This window comes from Rattus norvegicus, chromosome 7 (genome assembly GCF_021556685.1).
Source record: "Rattus norvegicus strain SHRSP/BbbUtx chromosome 7, alternate assembly SHRSP_T2T, whole genome shotgun sequence".
Lineage (NCBI taxonomy): Eukaryota > Metazoa > Chordata > Mammalia > Rodentia > Muridae > Rattus > Rattus norvegicus.
The window spans coordinates 20,547,734-20,573,956 of record NC_141540.1 but is presented as its reverse complement, the minus strand read 5'-3'; the positions used below and the strand labels follow the sequence as shown (position 1 = coordinate 20,573,956).

Sequence of the window (26,223 nt, the reverse complement as noted above, 5' to 3'; positions counted from 1 at the left end):
GGTTGGATGGATGGAAGATTTCTGTCACAGGGGGAATGGATGAATGACATGACCTGTGAGAAAGTAATTAAAGAAATTATAATACATGCTACAGTGTAAATGGTCCCTGTAAGCATTACAAAGTCTGCATAAGCATAAGAGAAGGCAGACACAGGACTGGGGAGAGAGCTGAGTGAGTACAGTGCTGTTGCTCCAGCATGAAGAGCTGAGGTCTGATCTTCTCCCATGTAAATGGTGAGGGTGGTGGCCTGCACCTGTCACCACACATTAGCAGGTGGAGACCACGTGATTGGTGATGAGGCAGCCAATCAGAAGCAGTGAACGCCAAGCTCAGGGAAAGAGTGTCTCAAAAGAAGGGAGAAAGCCATCCCACCTTCAGTCTGTGGACTCTGAACATTCAGTCCTGAGTGTGCGGATACATGCTTGCACACACACACAGACCGTGGACATAAGAAGCCAGATGCTACACAGTCCCACCTGATCCATATGTGTGAATCCACAGACAAAAGAAGGAAAACAGCGTTTGTCACAGGCTAAGGATAAGCCGGAGGAGTGAATGGTTTCCTTTGTAGCAATCATGAGGCCTTAGAACTAGATGGGGGGTGGCTGGAGAGATGGTTCAGTGACTGCTCTTCCAAAGGTCCTGAGTTCAAATCCCAGCAACCACATGGTGGCTCACAACCATCTGTAATAAGATCTGATGCCCTCTGGTGTGTCTGAACACAGCTACAATGTACTTATATGAAATTAATATTAATCTTTAAAAAAAAGAACTAGATGGTGGGGGGTGGTTTCTCCAGTATGATGGTGCTACTTGCTACTCAACCATGATCTTTAAAGTGCTTACTTTGGACAATGTAAGGTCAATTCTTTAAAGTGCTTAATTTTGTACAATGTAACATCTATTTTTTTTTAAAGATTAGAAGGATAGTGTGAGTGTTTTGGCAGTGGGGAGACTGGGGAAAGCAGGCTGTGTTGGGCTGGACTACTCCAATGCAGCACAGGTCGATGAGCGTGCATTTGATGTGGGTCTGTTGTCTACCTGATAACCTTGCACTGGGATATAGGAAACAGTTGTCAGCTCTGAGATGTCAATCATGAAACAGGTGAATTCCTGTGACAAAAAATATGGAGGAAACCATAAAATGCTGGGACATCCTTTAAAGTGATAAAGCTACCCTATAAAGAAGGAACTGTGGTCCTTTTCAGACAGTGAAACCAAGACTAAACGTCATACCTCAATATGACCTAGATAGGAGAGTTAACTCATGTGTGCCCAGGCTTCCAGCCTTCTGCCTTTCTCATGCCAGCATGATGATGCCATTTTGAACTTCATCACAGCCTCTCCCTCTGGCCCCATTTTGCCTGTCAGCCACAACTGAGTATTCTCACATGGCAGGCACTGTTCTGAACATATGTGGGTGGAAAGGGTACACACAGATTTAATCTCACCAAGCTGATCCAGTAAATAGGCAAGCACAGCCCCTAATATAGCCACCTGAGAAGCACAGAGCGAGGCCACCTCTCCAGGTTTATAGGTAGGAGATTCCTAGAGAACACGATAGTGAGGCTGAGGTTTGCAGTAGAAGCCGATGGAATGAACGTGAGAGAGACAAGGATTTCTAGATCAGCTGCCTGCCTCTGAGTATACCTGTGTGAGAATTCACTTTCCTGTCCTCTGCTCTTCTCAGGATCTGGCATCCCTAGCCCATCAACTATACAGGAATCTTGCAGACCATGCAAGACAAATGCAAAATGCAAATCAAATGGCCTGGCTTAACGGGAACTTCATGCTGGACATAGAGGTTGAGAGTTTATTCCCTACAGTCAGAAGCAGGTAGAACTCTGTGAGTTCCAGGCTAGCCTGAGTGAACTTCACATGGTATTAAGAGGGGTATTAAGTGAGCCCCAGCTCTTGGGCAAATTAATTAAGTTCTCTTTTTGTCCAAAGAAAATGACTGTCCCCAGAACCTCCTTCAAGTTAGGCTGATACTCTACCATGGAGCCAATCTGTAGCACTCTCTTTACTTCTTATTTTGAGACAAGATCTTACTCTGTTCTTAAGGCTGTTCTTACTCTGTAGATTAAGCTAGCCTTGAACAGGCCATTCTCCTTCCTCAGCCTCCTGAGTAGCTGGAATGGCAGACTTGTGCCAGGAAGACTGGCTAAATCTTTTTGTGAGCCGTAATGTCCTTTGTTCAGAGTAGGACACGAATGAGAAGAGGCACTAAGTGTTGAGTGTATTATATAAAAAGAAATGTCACTGCCCTTGGCAAGGAAGGGTTCTGAGTGCACTGGGTAAATCGTTACCTACATACACACTAAAGGTTGTACAGATAATTTGAAGTGTATCACTATAAACTACATATTTATGGTTCTCTTCAGAAGAATCAGATTAAAAAATTAAAACAAGTTGAGGAAACAATGGTATAAAACAAATTCTCTTTCATTTGATACATAGGAAAGGATTAAGCATCCATAAATAAGATTTTACCTTTTAGGATTTATTAGCCAATGAGGGAGCTCACTGGTAAAGCAATGCTGGGAGCGGGAATTTCATTAGTTAAGTGTATTGTTTCTCTGACTTCACTGAGAAGCACAACTGAAAGAGTGGGGTTAATCATTCTCTCTCTCTCTCTCTCTCTCTCTCTCTCTCTCTCTCCCTCCCTCCCTCCCTCCTCCTCCTCCTTCTTCCCTTTCTGTCTATCTTGCTCTCCATGTAACTCTTGCTCTCCCTCTTGCCCTTGCACTCTCTTGTTCTTCCTCTCTCCCCATCCCTTTGCACTCTCTTGTTCTTCCTCTCTCCCCATCCCTTCTCCTGTCCTCTCCTCTCCTCTCCTCTCTTCTCCTTTGGTTGAAGAAATAGCAGAGCTCATCACACTGTTGGCACTTCCTTTCCTATAAAAGCCATACTTGTCTCTTGCCTTCCTTTCAAGTAGAGCACATGTTCCAGTAGTACTACAGAGGAAAACCTAGGAGGGGGCTGGGAAGAGTGGGAGGAGGAGGAAGAGTAAGAGTTTTTCTTTAGATGAAAGAGAGCCCCTTTTTCTTGGCTGTAGCCTCTCCATGCCACCTAGGATGGGCACCACTGCACAGCTCCACACATCCACAGTGAATTAACAGCCACCTGCTTCTGAGCATTGTTCAACCTGGAGGGATCCTCAGAACTAGGTGAGCCCAAGGATCCAGAAGAGGAAGTGGGTCTGGGAGGTGAAGGGAAAGTCTCTGGGTAGAGGGAAGCAACAGCCCTAGACTGGGACAAGCTCTGGCCAGTGGCTGCCACTGGCCTGTAGTGTGATCTCAGGAAGGCAGGTATCCCTTTTTGAGTCTGTGTGCTAAAGTGCACATGGTTCTGTCAGGTGCTGGCAGGCACTGTGCTCAGGAGGAACTGGGAACAGACTTGTCCTTGGTGTAGCTTTCTGTCAAATGCTCCCTAAACATAAAGGCTTGCCTTTGGGAATCCAACCAGGATGGGATCTAATGTGTATAAAGCTGGCCCTTCCTTGTATTGTCTGTGCTCCCTGCTTAGTGCTCTATCCCAGCAGACTATGGAGTAAAATTTCTACAGAAATCACTGAATGCTCTTACCTTGTTTGTCACGAACCTGCACTGGCCTCATGCACAACCCCTGGTGGCCCAGTACTTTATGGCTGCCACTATTTCTGAAAATATTTTTTTGCCTCTTTTTCCTGCTTGGGCCCTTCTCTATTATTAGGTCAAGGAGTCCCCTGCTCTGGCACACCCAGTATCTACATGGACCCCTTTGATGTTAGTAGGCCCTAAAAGAGGCTAATGCTGTTAGGATGGTATAGGGAAGAATGTGAACAATGTGGTGCTCACTCCCATACTTTCTTACCCAATTTGTGGGGTTCTGTATCCTGCCTCTTTCACAGGACCCATATTCTTGTAAGCTATACAGTAGGGTTTGGTCTTCAGAGATCTCTTAAGTAATAGATTCTTGACAGGAAAACCCCCATTTTCTTGCCCAGTCCCTTGAAGCACCCTGTTCTCTAGGTGTTAATACGGATTCCTTAAGCAAGTATTCTTTAGATGGCAGGGGCACTTCCTCCTCTGGTGTGCTGACGCAGACACATGGAGCAGACCTCTGTTGAGCATAAAGGGCGCTGGCATGGAAGCACTTCTTCCCACACTGTGGCCTCAATGTGTCAGGGCAGCAGGCCCATGTTCTCCAAGGGCAAAACGTGGAAGAGGTCAAATTTAGGGTCACACAGCCTTCTCTTTGGTGGAAGAAGAGAATAAAAAGATGTGCTTGTGATAGGTATGGCATAGGGCATTCCCCAGTCATGACAGAAGTCTTAGATCCATGTTCAAATGTCTCCTATACTTTTTCTTGTATATTCACATTTGTCCCCATCTTTGGTATAGTTTTACTTTTTCTGGGATACCAATTTCTTAGAAATATAAAACTCCATGCCTCAGAGCATGTCTACAGTGTGAGAATCTGGATAGATCACAGTCGAAATATTTACTTCACATTTCATTTCATTTCATTTCATTGCATAAGAATGTTTTTCAATGAATTGAATGAAGGGCCTCATCTTTGGGCAAACTGTGAGGATCTGGTGATTCAGGTTTAAAGTTGCCAGGAGAAGTGAGTTGCAATGTCATTAGTTCCTGTGACAATCATTTTCTCCATCTCTTTCATGGTGATTCCATGGAAGGAATGGGTCCCTGTGGTGATAAAATAGAGTAGCATGCCCAGACTCTACACATCTGCCTCCTTGCCATCATATGTCTCACCTAATGTGAACGCATAAAACCCTTGGTCCCGTGCTGCCTTTTCAGTAAGATGTGCAATCTGCAATGAGGATCAGGGCATGCCTGTTTTATCTGAATTTCTGAGGACAATCAAGTGCTTTATATCTAAATGGACATTGTCAAGGTTGTGGCAGTACTTTATGGCTTCCACTCTTTGCAGAAATATTTTCTTTCTCCTTGTGCTCTCCTCCATTATTAGGTCAAGAAATCCCATGGTGGAGCACACTCAGTATCTACATGGACCCCCTTTGATGTTAGTAGACCCTAGCAGAGGGTAATGGCTGTAGCATGGTAATGGCTGTAGCATGGTATAGTGAAGAAGGTCAAGAAGTGATGCACCATCCCGTACTTGCCTAGAAACTCATGGGGTTTTGGGTCCTTCCTCTTTCAGAGGATCCATATTCTTGAAAGTTTTATTGTTGGATATTGTCTTCACAGATCCCTTGAAACAACAGATTCTTGACAGGAAATCACTGATATTCTTGCCAACTCCCTTGAAGCACTCAATCCTCCAAGGGTTTAATTAGAGCTCCTTGTCTAAAAATTCCTTAGATGGCAGGGGCATTTGCTCTTCTGGTATGCTGATTCGGACTCAGTGGGTAGACACATCTCCAGAATGGAGAGCACAGGCAGTCTCTGTGCTCCTCTTCTTGGGACACTGTAATGTAGTGGCAGGCATGGAAGCACTTCTTGCCCCTACTGGCCTTATTGTGTCAGGGCAGCAGGCCCATGCTCCCCTAGGGCTGGATATGGAGGAGGCCAAAGTTGGGGTTACTCCCCTTTCTCTTTGGTGACAGAAGAGAATAAAGGGAGTTGCTTATGATATGGGTGGCATAGGGCATGTATCCCCAATCATGACAAAAGTCTTAGATTCATGCTCAAGTGCTTTCTGTTCATGTTCTTTTAAATTTAAATATGTCCCCCATCATTTTGCTATAATCTTACTTTTTCAGGGATTTAAGATCTTGCAAATATAAAACTCCATGCCTCAGAGCATGCCTATAATTTGAGAATCTGAATAGGTGACAGTAGAGATACTTAGATTACATTTCATCTCATTACACAAGAATGTCAATGTTTTCAGTGGAGGAAACGTTGAGGATCTGGTGATTTAGGTTTAGTGTTTCCAGGAGAAGTGAGTTGCAATGTCATAGGTCCATGTGACAATCATTTTCTGCCCTCTTTCATGTTGCTTCCACTGAAAAAATGGGACCCTGTGGTGGTATAATAGAGCAGCATGCCTAGACTCTACCCTTGCCTTCTTGCCATCCTGTGGCTCCCCTAGTGTGAGCTCTGGAGCATAAAATCCTTGGTCCCATGTGGCCATTTCAGTGAGGGGCAGTGTCTACATTGATGGGCTGGTGATGTCTATGAATTTTACATAATCCACTGCATCTTTGTGGATATTCTGGAATTTTATGTCTGGATGGACAAGTTCAATTTTGTGGCAGTACTTTATTGAGGCCCATATGTGTAGAAACATTTTCTTTGGCTCTTCCTTCTGCAACATGCCCCCCTCCACTATTTGGTCAAGGTCGTTTCATTCTGGAGCATTCTCAGAAAGTAGATGAATCTGATTTGATGTTCTTAGAACCTGGTAGAGGCTCTGGATATTAGAATGGTATATTGTGATATTTGTCTGGATCATTCCAATGAGATATTTGATGATCTCTACTTATGATCACTAAGGCCTGTGTTTTTCTGTGTCAAGCAGGATTATTGGTCTCAAATGCACAATTGGAAAAAGTATCATGTACTGACTCCTGAGTTGTTTTTTTCCTGTGGTGCTGGCCATAAGGCTAGGTTTCTTGGATGGCTCCTGACACTACTTTACACAATTGAACCCTTGCTTGCCATGCCTTCCTCATGCTTTATTGATTTTTAAATTACACATCTTCTCATTATTGAAGTTTTCTGTTTTGTCAGGTAGGGTCCCTCAGAATTGGACTTAACTTACAGATTCCATACTCCTATCTTTACACAAATATCTCCAAGATGCAATCTGACATACCCTTATGTAACTTTCTGAGAAGCGGGATAATTCTACCCTGAAGTAATTAGACTGAATTTAGTAATTAGTAGAATATGGATTCTACTGTTCTCTCACTTCATCTGAATGGTCTTTGAGATGTTGGTTCTGGGCCCCAAGAGTAGTTTTCTTCCACCTAAGAATGCTAGAGGCAGTCAAGGAGACAGTTGCCCAGAGTTATTCTATGTATAGGGAGGAAGGTAAACTGCGAGTGATGCTCTCTATTTGGGCAATATACTAATTGGAGATAGATAGTCGTTGCCAAGAGATTCCAAATGTATAGGGATGTAGGCAGTTGGAGAGAGGTGCTCATGGTACAATAGGAAGGCAATGGGAGAGAAATGTCTATGTACAGATAGGATGGCAGTTGGTGTCAATTTTATATATTCCACAGATCTTCTCATGAACATCTGGGCTCATCCAGAGGTCCAGTGTTGATACTTGGATGGGAAAATACCTATGGAGAGAACTGTCACATAGTAAAAGACTTCCTTCCAATTTTAGGAGCTAAGTGTCCTCTATATTCTGATATTCCTAAATCAACCCCCCAAAAGACACATACCCTTCTTTAGAAATCCTGGCATCTTCCAGTAGAATGTTTTCCCTTAGACAGACACTGGGACCCCTGAAAACCTTAAGGAATATATAGGTCTGATTTTCCTTGCCTGGATCCAAAGGTATCTTTCACTGACAATTCTGTTCACTCATTTCTGAACATTTGAATACATGAACCGACTATTTCAACTCTTTATGGAACCATAATATAAATGATGTTCATTTTGAACCACATCCCCCTAGGCAGTTGGGACCTTCCTTATTCCAGCAGAAATAGGCTTGAGAGGTTGCTGGACAAAGCAACATCTAGTGCTCCTGTTCTCCATGGGGCCAAGTGGCTGCATCCTTTATGGAGCATGAGCTGAGGCCACAGTATCTCAGCTCCACATCTCAGGTTACTGCCTTACCTACTCCACCCCAGTGTACTTTACGTAGCCTTGTTAGAACTGAGAACGGAGAGACACAACAGTAAAGAATGGCAACTGCAGACATTAGCCCCTGTGAACAGGGCCCATTAGGAATAGAATAAACTTGGTGGAAAGATACAGATGGCTCAGCAGAGTGTTTACTTTCCTCCTGCCATTTTGGTCACAGTGAAGAGAAGGTGACTGAGGGAGGACAACAACAGGGATATTTCTCAACAACAAGTGACTTTCTGATAGACAGAGGATAAAAGTGTTTATTGTAGGAGTCTACTGACCAGGCCTGTCTGCTGAGGTTCATGTAGTGACTTTGGCATCTTCTCAGCTGGCTGAAGATGAGGAGAGAACAGAGTTCAAGCAAATAAGATCCAAAACCTCCTCGAGTAGGCCAGGTAATAAACTTGAAATGTGACCATCGGTGCCTGTGATGAGAGTTGAAAATAAGAGCTAACTGTCCCTAGAGAGGAGAGCAGAGTATGTGTGTCTCTCTGGCAAAATGTCCAGCAGCCTTCTATGTTGGGAGAGGGGATTACTGGAAAGAAACTCTCAGAGACAAAGGTTACCTCTACTGGGCATATACATAAAAGTCCCCTACATATAGCAAGGACACATGTTCCACTATATTGATACCTTATTTGTAACAGTCAAGCTGGAAACAAACCAAAGTCCCTCAGTAGCAGAATGGATGCAGAAAATGTGGTCCATTTACACAGTAGAATACTAGTCAGCTATTAAATACTCAAGCAAATGGATGGAGCTAGAAAATATCATGCTGAGTGAGGTAACCCAGTCCCAAAAAACCCACACAGTTTGTACTCACTGAAAAGAGGATATTAGCCAAAAAGCTCACAATGCCCATGATAAAACCCACAGACCATATGGAGCTAAGGAGGAAGGAAGACCAGGGTGTGGATGCTTCAGTTCTGCATTGAGGAGGTTACAGGATTATTGCAGGAGGTGGAGGAATAAGGGGACCAGGGAGGGAGGGAGGGAGGGAGAGAGAGAGGAGGAGGAGGAGGAGGAGGAGGAGGAGGAGGAGGAGGAGGAGGAGGAGGAGGAGGAGGAGGAGGAGGAGGAGGAGGAGATAAGAGGGCAATAAAATACTGGCAGAGGCGGTAAGGAGGAACAGAAGTTTAGGAAATGGATAAAAACTTTTAACCGGGGTGAGGAACTGGAGAAGGCCACTAGAGGGTGCAACACACCACCAAGGACCCAGTGAGAATGGCTTTAGCCTAAATGTGCAGAGAACAGGGAGATAGATCCTGAAGAGACCACCTCCAGTATATAGGCACAGTCCCCAATGGAGGGATGAGCTGTTCCCCAATGGAGGGATGAGCCTACACATCTCAAAGTATTTTACCCAGAAATGTTCCTGTCCAAAGGAAGAACAAGGACAAGAATGGAGCAGGAACTTCCCTACCTGGGAATCCATACTGTGTGCAGACACCAAACCTGAAACTGTTGTCTTTGTCATGAGGCGCTTGCTAACAGGAACCTGGTTGACAGTTTCTTGGGAGGTCTGGATAGCAACTGACCAATGCAGTTGTGCATACTTGGTGCTAACCATCAGATTGAATTCAGGGACCCTGATGGAAGAGCTGTCACAGGGACTGGAGCAGAGGGTTGTTTTAACCTAACAGGAAGAACATTGGCCGAACTGACAACCTAGTGTTCCCACAGTCTAGACCACCCAACAAGGAGTGTAGAGGGAGGGATCCATGGCTCCAAATACCTATTTAGTAGAGAACAGATTTTCCTGACAGCAAGGGAGGTGAGCCCCTTGGTCCTGTAGAGGTTTGATTCCCCCAGCATAGGGAGAAACTGTATGTATAGACATAGCAGAGGGGTGTGAGGGCAGATGTGGGATGGGGTTTGGGGAGGGGTAACCTGGAAGTGAGATAGCATTTGAGATATAAATGAATGGAATGCTTAATAAACCAAAAAAAAATAAACAGAGAAAAGCAATGGTAAGGGCTGTTCAGTCTGTACTGCAGGAGTCTTGAGGTTCTCCTGGGAAACAAAGTTCCAAACCCACAAAGACTATGTATTCTAAGCATCTCGAGACCTAGTCATTTCTGTTACTTCCTCTAAGATTAACAAATATTGATCCCCTCAAAATGAACTTCAAGTGTGTCCCTCATATCCTTCCATGTATCAGCAAATCAGGAAATCTGCTAGTAGACCCCGGTCTGACTTGACTCCGCCAGAGACTCAGGCATTCACAAAAGAAGGCAAAATGGCTCCCCACAAGGCAGGTGGCCTTACCTCAGAAAAGGCACAAAGTTTCTGCTTGTACAGCACCTTGTATCCAGACAGAAAGCTAAACCAGAGCTGGGCACTATGGTAAGAATCAGTCTTGGTGTACAAGATGTCCTCTTGGTTTCTGAGAATACATTCTCACCCACTAATCTGTGTCCCATCTCTTCTCCAACTTTCATGGCCCCCTGGATCTCACTATGGAGTTATCACTTGGAATGGTTGCTTTAGATTAAAGATCCAAGCCAGGGTAAAGACCAGAATACTAAGCAAATCATGGCTTCCTACTTCTCTATATACAGAGACAGATGGAGAGGTATTGCAAATAATCTAGCAAAACAAGACAGAGCCCAAGCAGTTCATATGGTTACTGACCCTATGGATGCCTTAGCAGGTGGATCCCAATCCACTGAGCCCTTGCAGACACGTGGATAGAATACCTACAGGCCCAAGTCTTCAGAGGGTAAACCCTTCACTCAGACTCTGTTCTACTCAAAAATAGAGTAGAACAAAGCCCCTGTAAGATGGCCTTCTGAGTGAGTGCAGCCCTATTGGGGTGAACCACACCAGGTGTCTGTGAATCATGGAACTGTTTCCAGGTGACAGGCACAGGAGATCTCTGGATCCAGTCTCACATCCATCTCATACTTGGAATATCCCATCAGCACCTGCTCTACCTAAGTTGTTGTCTTGGGATTTAGAACATCTGGTGGGAAAAGACTAGGTCACCCAGCAAAAGGCTTCAAAAGACAGGGTCTTATGGCTTAGAATTTTTTAAAAAGCCTTGGTATTAACATCATGGAGGAAGCAATAGGCAATCCCCTGACCAGTGGCTTATATCAACACTTTGTGGATTGAGGACCTGGGAGAATTCAAATCATGCCAAGTCAACAAGTTAGAGGGTCCCTATGAAAAGCTACCAGAAGCATTGTCCTCTTAAACAGGCAGAGGCACATACACCTTTTCCTTGACAAACAAGACAGCATGTCAGTCTTGTACCAGTGTGCATATACCTAGGGAGGAAGCATTCTACCTCTTCAGATCCCATGTTGCATGAGGTACAAATAAAAGGGTCTGTCTCTTACACCTGGAGCCACCAAAGAGATATTCACTAAGAGGTCCTGTGGACCCACTACAAGCTGAAGCCAAACTGCTACTGTCCACCTGGATTAGCTGAGCTACATGGTCCAGCAGCTGGAACTTAAGTGGTATGGCCTGGTAAAGAACCTAAAGTGTACCTTGCTCTCATGTTGGTTCATGGCTAGACATCTTATCTGTATCCACTGTAGCATCACAAAATCACATCCTTTTGTCCCCCATCTAGATTGAGAGACTTTGATGACCACAACTCCTCTCCTCTCTGAAAGAGGCTCTGTTGGCTTAGTGTAGGGCAGCAGGCTGGCAGGCTTGAAATTAACAGTATCGACTATGGAGCTGGTCTGGGATAACCGCCTGATTATTTGGGCTTTGTACTTTCACCTCTGTTGCCCAGTAGGAGGCCAATACAGCATGGAGCATGGACCTTCTCTGTAATCTCCCTGACATAGGACCAGGCATCATTCTTTCCTGTTCCTCTCCTGGTGTCTCTGGCTTCCCCTCTGGGGTCTCTCTTACTTTCAGTAGCATATCTCTTACACAGTCATGGTTATTTTAAACCTTTTGAGCAGTCTCCAGTATTCAGGATCTACTTCTATACTCAAATGTTTTAACCTTTTTTAAGATTCTTTTCCAAGATCTGAGGCCAAACACCCAACAACAGCAAAATATCCTATTGGCCCCCATCAATTCTACTATGAGCTTGGGAAACACTGTCGAGGGCCTCATGGTCCTAGTAAGTGTTGGTACTAAGTCAGTTTAGAAATAGGTCTGTAGAAAGGTGGAGATATATTTTTTGTCTAAAACAAGACAGCAACCAAATAGTCATAACTGGGACCCAGAGGTCACCATATAGGAGGGACAAAGATCAGATTTATAGAGTAGGGCTGAAAAAACAGATATTGGTTTTGTTTTTCATGAGTGATATGATCAATACAAAATTACCAGTTCCCTGAAAGAGGGGCAAGTCTTTTGTCAGCTGTTTTCTGTGCAGGTGTGAGTTGTCTTGCACAAGAAAGCTGCTCCTCAACACAGGAAAAGTGGTCAGTGCAGCTGGTTTATCTTAGTCACCAGATTCCAAACAGCAGGACAGTCAGTTGGCTACCTGACTCCAAAACAAGGACACTGTATTTCAGACTTGGTCTGGAGTTTTTCATCCTAAAATGAGACATCATAAGCATTCTCTCAAGGAAAACCCACCAGGAGGCATCTCAGGCACTGCCCAACATTGCCACATGGCATTCTATATAGCCATCATAAAATAGCAGGAGCCCCATTGCCTAAATCATAGTAACAGTCTGAGGAGGGTGTGTGGAAAGTGTAGGAGGGCTGGCACTGCTACCTGTTGCCCATTCAGTGGTGTGGACAAGAAAAAGACACCCTCCTCTGCCCTTGTACCTCACCACCTATGGCATGCATGACACTTGACTCTGGTCAAGAGAAGAGCAACCCCTATCATTCACTTGCTAGAGAAGTCAGGAGTTTAGGTCCTTAGTCTTCCTTGGGTAGCACAGTAGGTCTAGCACTGAATGTATGGGTTATATATGAACAGGCCCCATTGGTCTTGTATGCTACGCAATGGTGAGGATGATGGAGAAAGCCCTCTCCCCACTTTCATCCACTGAAATCTGTAGTAGGCAGGGGAGCTGGCCCTGTGCTCATGTGTAATGGAACTGGCCATGTCCTTACTTGCTGCAATACTCAAGAGACAGGAACTGGCAGTTCACCTGAACAGCATGGTGGAGCTGGTAATATTTTCAGGGAATACAAGTTAGACCGTCCCCTTGGAGGGTGCTAAAGCCAGCAGGCTGACCAGATACTTCTCAGGCCCAGATTCAGGACTTTGAATTGTCAGACACCAATATCTAACACATTGGTGAACTTCTGGAGTACATACAGGGGCCAGTTCTATAGATTCAAAACTCCAGGATCTCCATGATACTGATAATCACCATGAGAACAAAATATCTGAGAAGAGTCCCATTGAAATTCCAGTGTTGATAGAGTAGCAGAAGCCTCATACCACACCAACAGCCATCATAATGAAAAATTGCAGGGAAAAAGGTGTGAAACCCATGGTGACCTATAACTATATAACATTCTACAACAATCTGTTTCCCCTATGATTAGGGAAAGATGGCAAGGTTTAAGTATGGACAGGAGAGGAGGGGGAGATAGTGGGATTGTGTCATGTGAAGGAAAATTCACACACACACACACACACACACACACACACACGGAGAGACAGAGAGACAGAGAGACAGACAGACAGACAGACATGTGGGGAGGGAGACAGGGAGAGAGAGAGAGAAGGAAAGGGAGAGGAAGAGAGAGAGCAAAATCTAATAATGTTAAGTGCAAGGAAGGTTGTAAATGCCACAGTGGTAGTTAAAAGTCAAGGAAACAGCAGGGTTGTTGGAAATATAAACTCACAGTGATTGTTAGAGCATGCATGATAGCTAAGCAAGCTCATACCAGAGGGAATCTTATGAACATGGAAGTGGGGATAAGGACTGGAAATCCAACTACAAGGTGAGAGACCATTGGCACTTGATAGCTGCTGGGAGAGGGAAAGGCTGTTTTTGATGCCAAACCCTGAGAGGTCAATGATTCCCCAACTCACACTTCATGACTGAGATTAGTTGGGTAACAAAAACTAGACCTGATTGAGAGATATGAAGGGAAAGGAAGAGGAGGAGGGAGGGGGAAAGGGAAGGGGAGGCAGAGGAAGAGCAAAACAGGGAAGGGAGGGAGAGGGAGAGGTTGAAGAAGAGGAGGAGGATCAGAGGGGATGAAAAGGAGAGTGAGACTGGTCTTCAGTCTGGACAAACCAACCTCTGTTGACTAGTTTTGTTCTTGATGCTTCCCTAGGACACTTTCAGAGGCACAGTGCCATTACGTACATTTACTCAGCTGGAGCCCTGTTTTCTACATCTTCTGACTCCTGCATCCCCAAGGGCTGTGACTGATAGGGCACACATCGGGTTAATAGGGGACTAAGGGGCATTTGAGGACTCCCATCACTGAAGAAGGGTTCATCGTTTCTCAGAACTGCATTCACGGCTGAGATTTAATAGAGCTCGTTGATGACAGGTTGAGTGTTTTCAGCTTTGCAGTATGCCTAGCATTCTGTCTTCATCTGCATCATGACTGTGATCCACATGTAATGTCTCACTAGGAAATATTTGATTGCAGAAGAAGGAAACCACACTAGCTGTGTGTAATTCTTGTCCCCAGTGGTTCATCTTTTATCCATACTTAGAGGATCAGAACTTGTAAGACGCTCAACCACAGGTGCAGAGACCTTCACACCCAGTTAGCACAGTGTCTGGTAGGGGAATCCACCTAGAGATGTAGATTCACAGGTCACCTCCACCACTGAGGCTCTAGTCAGGACCCTGAGCTGATTTACCTTAGATTCAATTGAAGGAGATGGGGGAGGGGACAAAAATCACTGGAAGAGTCTGTGGTCTGAAAGACTTGATTTCTCTGAAAAGTGTGGCAGGCATTGGTAATTCTTTTGTGACTTGGAAAGGAGAGTAGACACATGACTAATGGAATGACTCTAGATCTGATAGGGAATTCTCTGACTTCCATTTCTCCTTCTGTGAGAAAATAATGAGGACTTAAATAATGAATAACTTAAGGAACGGTTTGTCCTGGCTCAGATGTAATGATGATACAGTATCTCATGGTGGGAACAACAGGGTATTAGCAGAAAAAGCAACTGATTTCCCTGTGTTCATGGTCAGGAATCCCAGGCAGTGGATAGTTGAGAATCTTGTTGCTTTCACAGTTTGATGCAGCTGGAAATGCAGCCCAAGAAATGTTCCAAAAATCATGCAGGGTGGGGCTTAAGTCCTTTAAACAAAAAAGTCTCAAAAACACTCACAGATTCTTGCCCAAATGTTGGCACCTAAGCACCTGTCACAGTCACAAAGAAGGTTGATTTCTGGAAAGCTAAGGAGTCCATAGAAAGAAGTACTTTAAGTTCAGAAAGTTCATTTTTTGATCAAGACAAATGCTGACTGAAAAAGGAGATGGGAGGACACAGAGCAAAGAGCTTGGAAACTGAGTGTGTTTGTTTGTACGTGCTTGGTGAATGGAGTGGCACTATTGAAGTTGTGTCCTTGTTGGAGTAGGTGTGTCACTGTACACGTGTGTTTGGAGATTCTCCTCCTATCTGCCTGGAAGGAATTTCTGTTTGCCTTTGGAACATGATGTAGAACACTCAACACCTCAATTGCCCTCCCTGTCTAGAAGCTGCCTAACTTCCCACCATAATGATTTGGACTAAACGCACAACCATTGAGCCAGCTACAGTAAAATATTGTACATGACAAGGCAGTAAAATATTCCCTTAATTCATGGTGTCTTTTCACAGTAGTAGAAACTCTAACTGTGACAATGCAAGGGAAGTAAAAGTCATCTCTTGACAAGGGAAGGAACTGTGGAAAGATGCAAAGTGGATCACAAATAGAAGGCTGCTCCATCCATCTCTCTCCTTTGCACACAATTGAGGGAACTTGTAGGTATGAGTATTTCATGCTGAATAATGACAGGAAAACTCCACAGTGCATCCAAGTTGGGATGAGACAGGGCCAAGGAGAGCAAGGAGATGCTAAAGCCAAGCAAAAAGAAAACTATAAGAGAGAAGACAAAATCTAAGTCAGAAGAAGCAACAATAGCAATGGAAGAAGCTTCTTCCTCCAGAGTAAAACCAGTTAAAAAGAAGGGCCTTAGAAAGACTAAAAGCAAAACATCCTAGAAGAAAAAAGCAGCCCCTTGAGGAGAAAACATCCAGTGTAAACTCCAAAGAGATAAAAACCAAGGAGATTTCTGAAGAGGAGGCAGACATGCCTAAGCCCAAGAAGAAGAAATGGAAGGAAGTGTTTGAGACATGGGAGAGAAAAGGCCCAGGCTCAACAATGGGCTCTACCATTCCGAACCAAACCCCAACTCCAGTGAAGCTTCTGGTGAAGAAAGTGATCATGAGATAGAAAAGAAAATACTCATGAAGCAAAAAGGAGTTTGTTTAATTTTCACATACCTGAAGAGACTGTCAAGTTTCTCAAAGCTCATGGGGTGAACTTCTTGTTTTCTCTAAAAGCCAAGACATTCCATCATGTATACAGAGGGATCAACTTAATTGCCCAGGCATGGACAGTAAGCAGGAAGACCTTCTCCTTTGCCATCCCTTTGATTGAGTAACTTCAAGGTGGACTACAAGAGAGGAAGAAAGGCCAAGCCAGTCAGGAACTAGTCCTGCACCTACAAGAGAATTAGCAAATCAAGTGAGCAAAGACTTCAGTAACGTCAATAAAAGCTATCAGTAACTTGTTGTTATGGTGAAAATCCATATGGTGGTCAAGTTGAGGAAGTGCAGAGTGGGATTGATATCCTGGTTGGAACCCAGGTCATATTACGGATCACTTGCAGAACGGCAAACTAGACCTCAAGAAACTTAATGTGTTGTCCTGGATGAAGTTGACCAGATGTTGGATATAGGTTTTGCTGATCAAGTAGAAGAAATTTTGTGTAGCATACAAGAAAGATTCTGAAGGCAATCCCCAAACATTGCTTTTTCTGTACAACTTGCCCTCATTGGGTATTTAATGTTGCTAAGAAATACACAAAACCTACATATGAATGGGTGGACCTGATTGGGAAAAGACTCAGAAAGCAGCCACAACTGTGGGGTAGAGGAGGTTAAGTGTCACAGGACAGAAAGGTCAGTGGTGATTGGGGATGTGATCTGAGTGTACTATGGTCCTCAGTGGAACATGATAATCTTCTGTGAAACCAAGACGGGTGCCCAGGAGCTGTCAGAAAACACTTGCATAAAGCAGGATGCCCAGTCCTTACATGGCAATATAGTGTACAGTCAAAAGGAAAATACTATGAAAGGTGCGGAAATGGCAATTTTGTGGCAAGCAATGTTGCTGTCTGTGGGTTAGACATCCCTGAGTTTGACCTGGTTGTTCAGACCTGGCCACTGAAAAATGTGGAGTCTTAACATTCATTGTTCAGGGCGACCAGGCAGAGCTGGAAGGACGGTTTGGTTTTTGTTTTTGTTTTTGTTTTTGTTTTTGTTTTGTTTTGTTTTTGTTTTTTTGCATCTGCTTTTACCAGCACAAAGAAGAGTAACAGTTACAGCAAGTGGAGCAGAAAGCCAACATTAAATTTGAACGGATAGGTCTTCCTTCTGAAACAAAAATAATCAAAGCCTCCAGCAAAGATGCCATCAAGCTCTTGGATTCTGTGTCTCCCACTGCCAATGGCCATTTCAAGCAGTCAGCTGAGAAACTGACTGAGAAGAAAGGAGCTGTAGAGGCCCTGGGAGCTTCTCTGACCCACAGCTCAGGGGCCACATTGGTGGACGCATGCTCCCTGATCAAATGCCCTGCAGGCTTTGTGACCATGATCCTGTAGTGCTCTGTTGAGATGCCCAAATAAGCTATGCTTAGAAAGATCTTAAGCAGCAGCTGGGCAAGAGCATCGATGCCAAAGTGAAGGGGATGGTCTTCCTCAGAGGAAAACGGGAAGCTTGCTTTGATGTCCACACTGAAGCAGTCACAGAAATACAGGAGAAATGGCATGGTTTGAGATGCTGGCAGCTCACCATGGCCACCGAGTAGCGGGAGCTGGAAGGACCCCCCAGAAAGATATCGAGGGGGCAGTGGTCATTGGGATGGCATCCTTGATGCTTTCATGGGACAGCAGGGTGGAAGCAGGAACCTCCTGAAACAGGGGCTGGGAGAGTGGGAAGGAAGTAGAAACTTCAGAGAACAGAGACCAGGAGGTGGCAACAAAAGTAACAGATCTTATAACAGAGGCGGGAGGCGGTATTTAGTAAAGCTAATGTGTATCCAAGGGCTAGTCCCGCTGTCAAAGTCCCCAGTGCTTCATTCTTTTTTACTCTTTCACAACTGAGATTTTATTGGTCCAGGAACAGAGAACAGACACTCCAATTCTTATCACACGTACCCAAACCCTGAAGAGTCACATTGTATTCGTGTATGCAAATGAAGAGCTACATATTGTTTTTCTTTGAACTTATTCCAGTGATGCTCCAGCCTCAAGCTTGGCAAGTTTCCTTAGGACCTCTTAAAACTACCAAGTGCTCAGTTCCACCAATTCACAATTTTAGGCCACACACTGCACAGACTCAAAATCTCCATCTTTCACAGCACATTATCACAACTGTTAGGAAAATGGACTGCCATGACCATAGACATCATAGTTCTGACAGGGCGAGGACCAAAGACTGACTTTCTTACAAAATGGTTCTACTAGAAACATGGAACCAGATAGAACTGAAAATATTCCAGACACAAATGCACAACTGAGACTCCAAATTGCCATCTAGTATGCTTTGTACTGTAGGTTATAGAACTAGCCCCCTCTACAGGATGTTATGGTGACCCCCGAGACAGTCACAGTCTCTCCTGATTCAGTATCCTGCTATTTTCTGGTTCTGCCAAAAAATAAACAACCAGCAAATGATTTAACCTCTTAAAAAAACATTTATACTTTTAAAAAAATGGGATGAGGTGGAATTCCCTCACCTTTGAAAAATGTTTCTAGAGCTACTAAAAAACTTGAATTTACAAAATAGTTGATAAAAATATTCCTCTGTATTGTACAAGAAGGGAGGCAGGGACCACTGACAGATATGATGTGATGGATGCTTAGTCAGACTTCGCTTCTTTCTCTTCTTCAGAGGCTGGACTCTGGTTTTCCATCTCTCCATTTTCTGCAGGCAGATCTGTAGTTTGCTGGTCAGCCACTTCAGCCTGTTTGCCCTTTGCTCCCCTCTTCCCTTTTATCTGCACTTTTATTTTGTCTGATGCTTTATCCTTTCCCGCCGCCTTTTTCGGCTTTGCATCCACCTTGGCAGGGGCGGGCTTATCCGACAGCCTCGCTGAGCAGTGCTTGGGCTCCACCTTCGCAGCTCCATCTTTCCTCTTGGGCATCATGGCAGTGTGGGGTGGGAGACGCGTGTGATGGATCTGTCATGGAGCTGCACTGCCTATCCACCACCACTCGAACTGCTGCGACCCATCGCAGGGTCGGTGGGAGAACCACTTCATTCCTTTTTGATCATTTCTCAGCCGCCCTTCCTTGAAGAGACAGGCTTCTGAACTGTCCGACTAACCATTGTAAACTGTCTTCATTTTGGAAAAGGATAGGAATTCATTACTTCATTTTACAACTTACTTCTAGATTTACAAAGGAAAGAAAAACAAGGAGAGAGCATTGGGCAATCCTCCTTAGAGAACACAGCCTCTTCTCAGTCTGCTGAGAAGGAAATAGACTCATACTCAGAAAAGGCAAGAGAACTGGTCGGTTCTTGTCAACTTGACATGAGAGATGCCAGGGGAGAAAAAAAATTCAACTAAGAAATTACCTCCACTTTTTGTCCTGTGGTCATGTTCTTGGGCTGTTTCCTTGATCCCTGATGAGGTCCTTATACACCACTGAGGGTGGCATCCCAGTAAGTAGTGGGTTTTTTTGGTCACATAAGAAGGCAAGCTGAGGGAGAAAAAGTAGGTGAATAACTTTCTTCCATGTTCTTTCCTCTGCTCCTGCTTGACTTTTTAACGACTTTCCTCAGTGGAGCATATGACGGGGATATACAAAGTAAGTCAATCATTTCCTAACATACAAGCTGGATAACAAACAGCTGAATGGTAGTACCACTCTCCATGAATTCTTGCAGGATATTTGATTATACTTTGAAACCAGAGATTATGATGTTTCCTGGTAAAACATGTTCCTAGTGGTTGCATGATTGACTCTTAAAACACATCTCCCCCCCATCTTTATTAAATTGGGTATTTCTTATTTACATTTCAATTGTTATTCCCTTTCCCGTTTTCCAGGCCAACATCCCATAACCCCTCTCCCTCCCCTTCTATGTGGGTGTTCCCCTCCCCATCCTTACCCAATTACTGTTCTCCCCACAACAATCCAGTTCACTGGGAGTCCAACCTTGGCAGGGCCAAGGGCTTCCCCTTCCACTGGTGGTCTTACTAGGCTATTCATTGCTACCTATGAGGTTTGAGCCCAGGGTCAGTCCATGTATAGTCTTTGGGTAGTGGCTTAGTCCCTGGAAGCTCTGGTTGGTTGGCATTGTTGTTCATATGGGGTCTCAAGCCCCTTCAGCTCTTTCTTAAAATACATCTTCAATCCCAAACAATGGAAATAAAGATAATATTGTAGGAAGTAACACCCTGTTTGGAAGTTCCATCAAATTGAGTGGCAGAAAAAGTGATGAACCAGAGAAACATTTGACAGAAGAGATATGCTTCAACTCTCATGAGAAGAAAGGGCTACTTAAGAGAGAGCGGTGCAGAGAGAGAAAGGGAGACAAGGAAGCAGTTTTACTGGGAGATTTACAGAGATCAGAGAGAACCAGGAAGGGGTGAGTTTATTCCATAGTATGTCTCAGGGGCAAAAAACCTTCTAGGCCTTGATAAGATCATCCGAAGGCTATAGCCTTCTAGTACTAGGTTTAAGTTACCACAACGAGACAATAAGCCTGAGACTGCATTTATACTATGAGAATAAATAATACATTTGCAAGGGAGAAGCAATGAAATACCCTAGTCCATTGCTTGAGAGGAAGCAGGTCCTGTCTCTAAAGGAGAATATGAGCAGGATCAGGGATGTGGATCAGGGCAGAGGGGTTGTTTTATTTGGTCCCTGAGTCCCCACCAGTCCTTATGAGCTAGGTTGTGTTTGTCTCGAAGACAAACTTGAGCTTGACCTCTGGTTCAGAATGCGATCCTGTCCCACAAATGGATCAATCAGTATCTTAGCAAGTACAAGACAAGAATAATTGGAGAATTCCCCCCAAAGCAGACTGTAGCCTGAAGCAGTTCTCTACGAGGTATCCTGATACTCCCTGGAAAACTGACTTAAAGGCAAATTATCTCACAGGAACAAAAGGGAGAACTCCATAACCCATTCTCCTATCTGTTAGGAGTCAAGTCATTAGTTTTGTAAGACTGCCTGAGGTGACAAGGCATCACAGAAGCCTGTGGGGAGTCCAAGAACATCAGTGTTTCTCAGAATATGAGTATCTTCATGTCATAGACAATCTAGAGGACTCCACCTCTTTTCTGACTTTGACCACTGATGAGGCTCTTTAATGCACACTGGAAGCAAGGCTCTTGGCCAGAACAAGGGACAACAGGTTCAGGTTAGAGAGGACCAAGGGCTCCTCATGCAATGGATCTTTCTGCCTTTCTTACCCAAGATCACAAAATCAGAAGCCTGTGAACTTAGCTTTGACAAAAAAAATTGTAGAGAGACAAATCTCTTATGGATTGTGTACAAGCCTCAACTGCCAATATAAAGCTTATGTCCTATTGGCTGAGGCAAGGAAGAGAAGGGAGAACCACCAGCAGCAGAGGGAGAGTATCCTGGGAAAGAGGCAAGAAGACAAGTTTGACCTTAAAATGTGAGGAGGTCAGACATGAGACTGAGGGCAGGCGACCAGTGTGGCAGCTATTGATGACAATAAGCAAGTTACTTAAATTATGAACTAGTCTGTGACTGAGCCAGTGCTTATGGGCTGGGCATGTAACTCATTAAGTCATCGGTTATTCTGGGAACAATGAGCCTGGGTAGAAAGCAGTAGTTACCAATAGCATACTGAATGAGAGGCTAGAATCCAGGCTTAGAGCCTGAAGACTCTTGGTTGTAAGACAGTTTTGTTGAAAAGGAGCAGTGAACCACAGAGAGGCAATGCAGAAGGCTGCTCTAAAGTAACTTAAGGAAAGAAAGGAAGAAAGAAAGGAAGAAAGAAAGAAAGAAAGGAAGAAAGAAAGAAGGAAAGATAGGAGAGAAAGAAAGAAAGAAAGAAAGAAAGAAAGAAAGAAAGAAAGAGCTAGCCTGATGAAGAGAAAATAAAGGCTTTTCTACTGGACCCTCAATGCACTTCCCAAGTGCTGCTCCTTTAATTGGAGGCTCATGAGTCAAAAGAGCTGGAGGGTGGAGAGCTGATCAAAGGTCTCTCTCAGGCTGCAGCTTTAAAGCACTTCTCTGGTACAGCAGAGGAACTGAGCAGCCTGTGCCCATCACGAACCGGCATGTGCCTGGGAGAGGAGCCTGCAATGGCCCCCAGACAAAAACAATGCAGTGACATTCTGAAAGTCTGATCTACCTTCCCAGAGCGGGTGGCAGATACAGGGCAAAGGGAAGCTCTGGCCCAAAATCTGGCAAGGACAGCCTGCTGGAGCAAATGCAGAGATTGAAGCTAGCTGCCATAGACATATGTTTCCCCAAGGAGCCTGAATAAAGAGGCAGGAAAGCAGAATGAATATTGTCACTGAGCTGCAGTGGCACTGAGAACCCCCAACCTTCTCAAAGGTTTTCAAGTATTCAACTTGAAAACAATAAAAGAGAAAAGAATTTGAATATAAAAAAAATCTTAGAATGGAATAATTTGTTTGGAAATAATATAATCAAGTCTCCAAAGGAAGGAGAGAGATAGAATAAATCAAAAATACTTTTGCATTTAGAAATGGAGAAAAGTACAATGACCAGTATCATTTGGACCTGATATAATTTTGTTTGACTGTAAGCAAGAAATGATTATATTTTCACTAGCGATTGCAGTTTTCTATATCACTGTAAGTTCAGATTAAAGCAGACTTAGATAAGTCACAGATGGGATGAAATTCTAGGTTTGAGGCCATAAAAGAGAGATGAGAGTATTCTTAAAATCAGAATAAAGAGTCTTGATAAATCCCATCCACAATGTAGAATGAGAACAGAAACAGAATTTCCAGAGGAGAAAATTACACAAAGGTGTGAGGAAAGAAAATGGCAGCCCATAGAGGCTCAATATTCTCAGTTAAAAAAAATCCAGATTCTGATTTATAATGCCACATTAAATCTATTAAATATAATAGATTATGTGTTTCATTTTGTAGACTTTGAAATTTTAAAACATGAACATATGCTGATACATCATACACTGGATACATATTCAGACTTCTAAGCTGCTCCAGGCTCGAGGTCTGTAAGGAGTGGTTCTGACATTGCACATTTATTAGAGATGATGGCTATCTTGGAAATGCCTTTGCAGACTGGAACTAATGAGGCTTTATCATGTTTATTCATTATGATACACTTTTCACATTATGGCATAAAATATTATATGTTGCCAACTTACAGGTCAAGCAATTCTAAAGAACTCTCTCAAGACTTTAGAGAAAATGCTCATAGAATGAAAGGGGGGATCTGGGATCTCCCAAAATAGTTTAAATCAGGCTTTATTGACTTGAAATTTTAAAATGTCAATGAGACAGATACTACAGCTGCTAAAAAGCTCTAGATCTTAGGAAGCTGCTGGTTTTCACAGTTGTTTCTCTGGATTATAGATTGCTAATGAAATGGGCATTTAGTTGGACTATGGAGGGGAATATAAAAAGAATCTCTTTGGTAGTGTGTACAAGCAGCATCTGCCAATAAAAAGCTGAAGACCAATTAAACAAGGCAGGAAATAGAAGGTGAGGCATCAAGCATAAAGAGATAGAACCTTGGAAAACAGTGGAGACCTGCAGATTGGCCTTGATCTCTGAGGAAGACAGAAACATGAATCTCAAGAGAAATAACCACCCATGTGGCAGACACAGACTAGAATAAGCAGGTTATTTAACTTACAATATAGCTGGGGAATGAGCCAAAGCTTATGGCTTAGGCATTTCTTTGTGAATAATTAAGTCTCAGAGCCCTATTCTGAGAACAAAGAGGCTAGGTAGGAAAGCCCCCAGTTTATTTTTTGTGATAACTTAGCCTCTCTCTGCAGAAAGATTGTCCAAAATTCACCTCATCCTTGAAAGTCCAGATGGTTGGTTTGACGTACTCAGCATCCAGCTATGAAGGACATGGAAGCACTCTGCTGCCTGTAATTGCTAAACAATAAATATCTGTCTCTTTGATCTACTGAAGAAGAAGCTGATAGAAGCTAGTCTCCTATCATGAGAATGAAAAGTTCCCTGTGACCCAGAGTGGAGACAGCTACTATGGATTACAGCCTTCTGTGGTTGGTGCGTTTGATTCTATGACCTCACAAAGAACCACTGTGATTGCAGAATGAGGGTCCTCTGTATAAGACTGTGGACCAGTCTGTTGTCTTTGTCCATACAGACCAGGGAGCTGTTTTTTGGTGACCTGTGGGACTCCTTGATAGCTGTGTAGTTTGTTAGTTGCCGGGTTGGTATAACTCACAACCTGTGTTCACCAGAACACGGGAGATATTAAGCCTTATGGCCAGCAAATCCAAAGAGAAGACTTTGGGAAGTCACTATAAGATTCTTTCCTATCTTGGTCAGGGTTCATTTGGCACTGTAAACTTGGCCTGGCACCTGAAAACGCAGGCTCTGGTTGCCATAAAAATGTTAGAGATCAGCAAGGAGACCATCAGCTCTATCCTGTCAGAAAGAGCAATTTTGGAGACACTGCACCATCCTAACATCATTCGCCTCTTTCAGGTTCTCATAACATCAAGCCATGTAAATTTTGTACTAGAATATGCTCCAGGGGGAAGCTTATTTGAATTAATAAAGGAGGGTGGACCGCTGCAGGAAGAAGTGGCAAAGAAAATATTTGGCCAGACAGTGTCAGCTGTGAAATACTGCCACAACCTTGACATTGTCCATCGAGACATAAAACCACAGAATATCCTAACAGATGCAGAGGGCAATGGAAAGTTGACAGACTTTGGCCTGGCCACCAAGTTCAGACCTGGCACCTTACTGAAAGAGCTGTGTGGGACCAAGGAATTTTATGCCCCAGAACTGGTACTAAGGGAGCCATATAATGGCAAGAAGACAGATGTGTGGAGTTTGGGTGTGCTGCTCTATTTCATCAGCACTGGGTACTGCCCCTTCAGAGGAGTCACCACCAAAGACATGGAGAAAAAGATTGCAACGGGGACGTATACCATTCCAACTTACTTCTCCGGACAACTTGAAAACCTCATCCATCAAATCCTCACAGTTTCCCCAGAAATGAGGCCCTCCATCGAGGACATTGAGAAACATCCATGGGTCAGGAAGTGTGAGGTAAACATCCCAACCATCACCTGCCCAGATTACAAAATTGTAGAAATGCTCTGTGGCATGGGGTATAATGCCAACAAGATCTTGGAATCCCTTCAAAAGAAAAAATACGATGAACCAATGGCGGCATATTTGATCTTAAAAGACAAGGTACGCCAAGAGATTGAGCATGGAACTACCACTTCAGACATGCCTGTGGATCAAGGTCCTTTGCCACCCCAATCACCAGCACATCACTCTGTCTCTGGTCTTCCCCTAAAGAGGAGAGCCAGTGAACCCAACTTTGGCCTCCTTCACATCTGGCCCCCAGGAGAGCAGGTGGCCAGACACAATGTAGCCAGGAGTGTCTCCATGCCTCCCATTGCCCTATACGGTACTAAGAAGCAGAACAGCACTTCTACCAGTGCCCTCCACTCAAGACCTGTGGCTTCCCCATGTGTCTGCAACACCATATTGGAAATCGAAATACCCCTGCCAACTAAGCAAGACTTTGATATGAAAACATCATCTCCCCCTCAGAGGATTGGGTATTTCCAGAGACTCTGCCAAAGAATTAGGGATTGTCTTTCAAGACTTTGCTGCTTCCTGTGGGCTCCAAAGGTACATTCTCCAAGAAAGTGGCTTCCCTGAAAGAGGCAGTAAGGCAGAACCAAATGAAAAGGTAAGCCAATATGGGAGGGTGCGACTCGACTCTGAATTTTATTTTCTCTGTCTTTATTCATGTATTCTCTGTCAAAACAGTATAGTTGGGGTCTCGGGGTGGTGAAATGTATTTCTACTCCAGGTGGATTAAACCCTGCTTATTACCATACCATCTGAGGAAGAAATCTTGTTGGAGAATGCCTAGGTGGTGTCTGATGTAGCAATAATCAGCAAGTGATTGTGGGTACAGCCAGTCTGAAAGGGCACATGTAGGGTTGTTCTTCATGGGGAACATATTGAGATAGAGACTCAACTTGGGGACCTAGTGGCTGGTAGAGTAAATATGGTCAAAGTACTAAGGGGCCAC

The 26,223-nt window shown here is 44.0% G+C and overlaps 3 pseudogenes across 2 annotated transcripts; 2 read left to right on the top strand and 1 right to left on the bottom strand.

Moving 5' to 3' along the window:
* Ddx21-ps9 (DExD-box helicase 21, pseudogene 9) overlaps nt 1–18,069 on the top strand; it is a 34,884-nt pseudogene extending 16,815 nt beyond the window's left edge.
* LOC120093784 (non-histone chromosomal protein HMG-14-like) lies at nt 17,890–19,112 on the bottom strand (annotated as a pseudogene). Its single transcript, XR_015624448.1, has one exon. The product of XR_015624448.1 is annotated as a non-histone chromosomal protein HMG-14-like, transcript variant X2 (transcript).
* A 5,256-nt stretch (nt 19,113–24,368) lies between these two features.
* On the top strand, nt 24,369–25,869 carry Smokwl5 (sperm motility kinase W like 5; annotated as a pseudogene). The gene has a single exon (XR_015624447.1). The product of XR_015624447.1 is annotated as a sperm motility kinase W like 5, transcript variant X2 (transcript).
* Nucleotides 25,870–26,223: the final 354 nt, after the last annotated feature.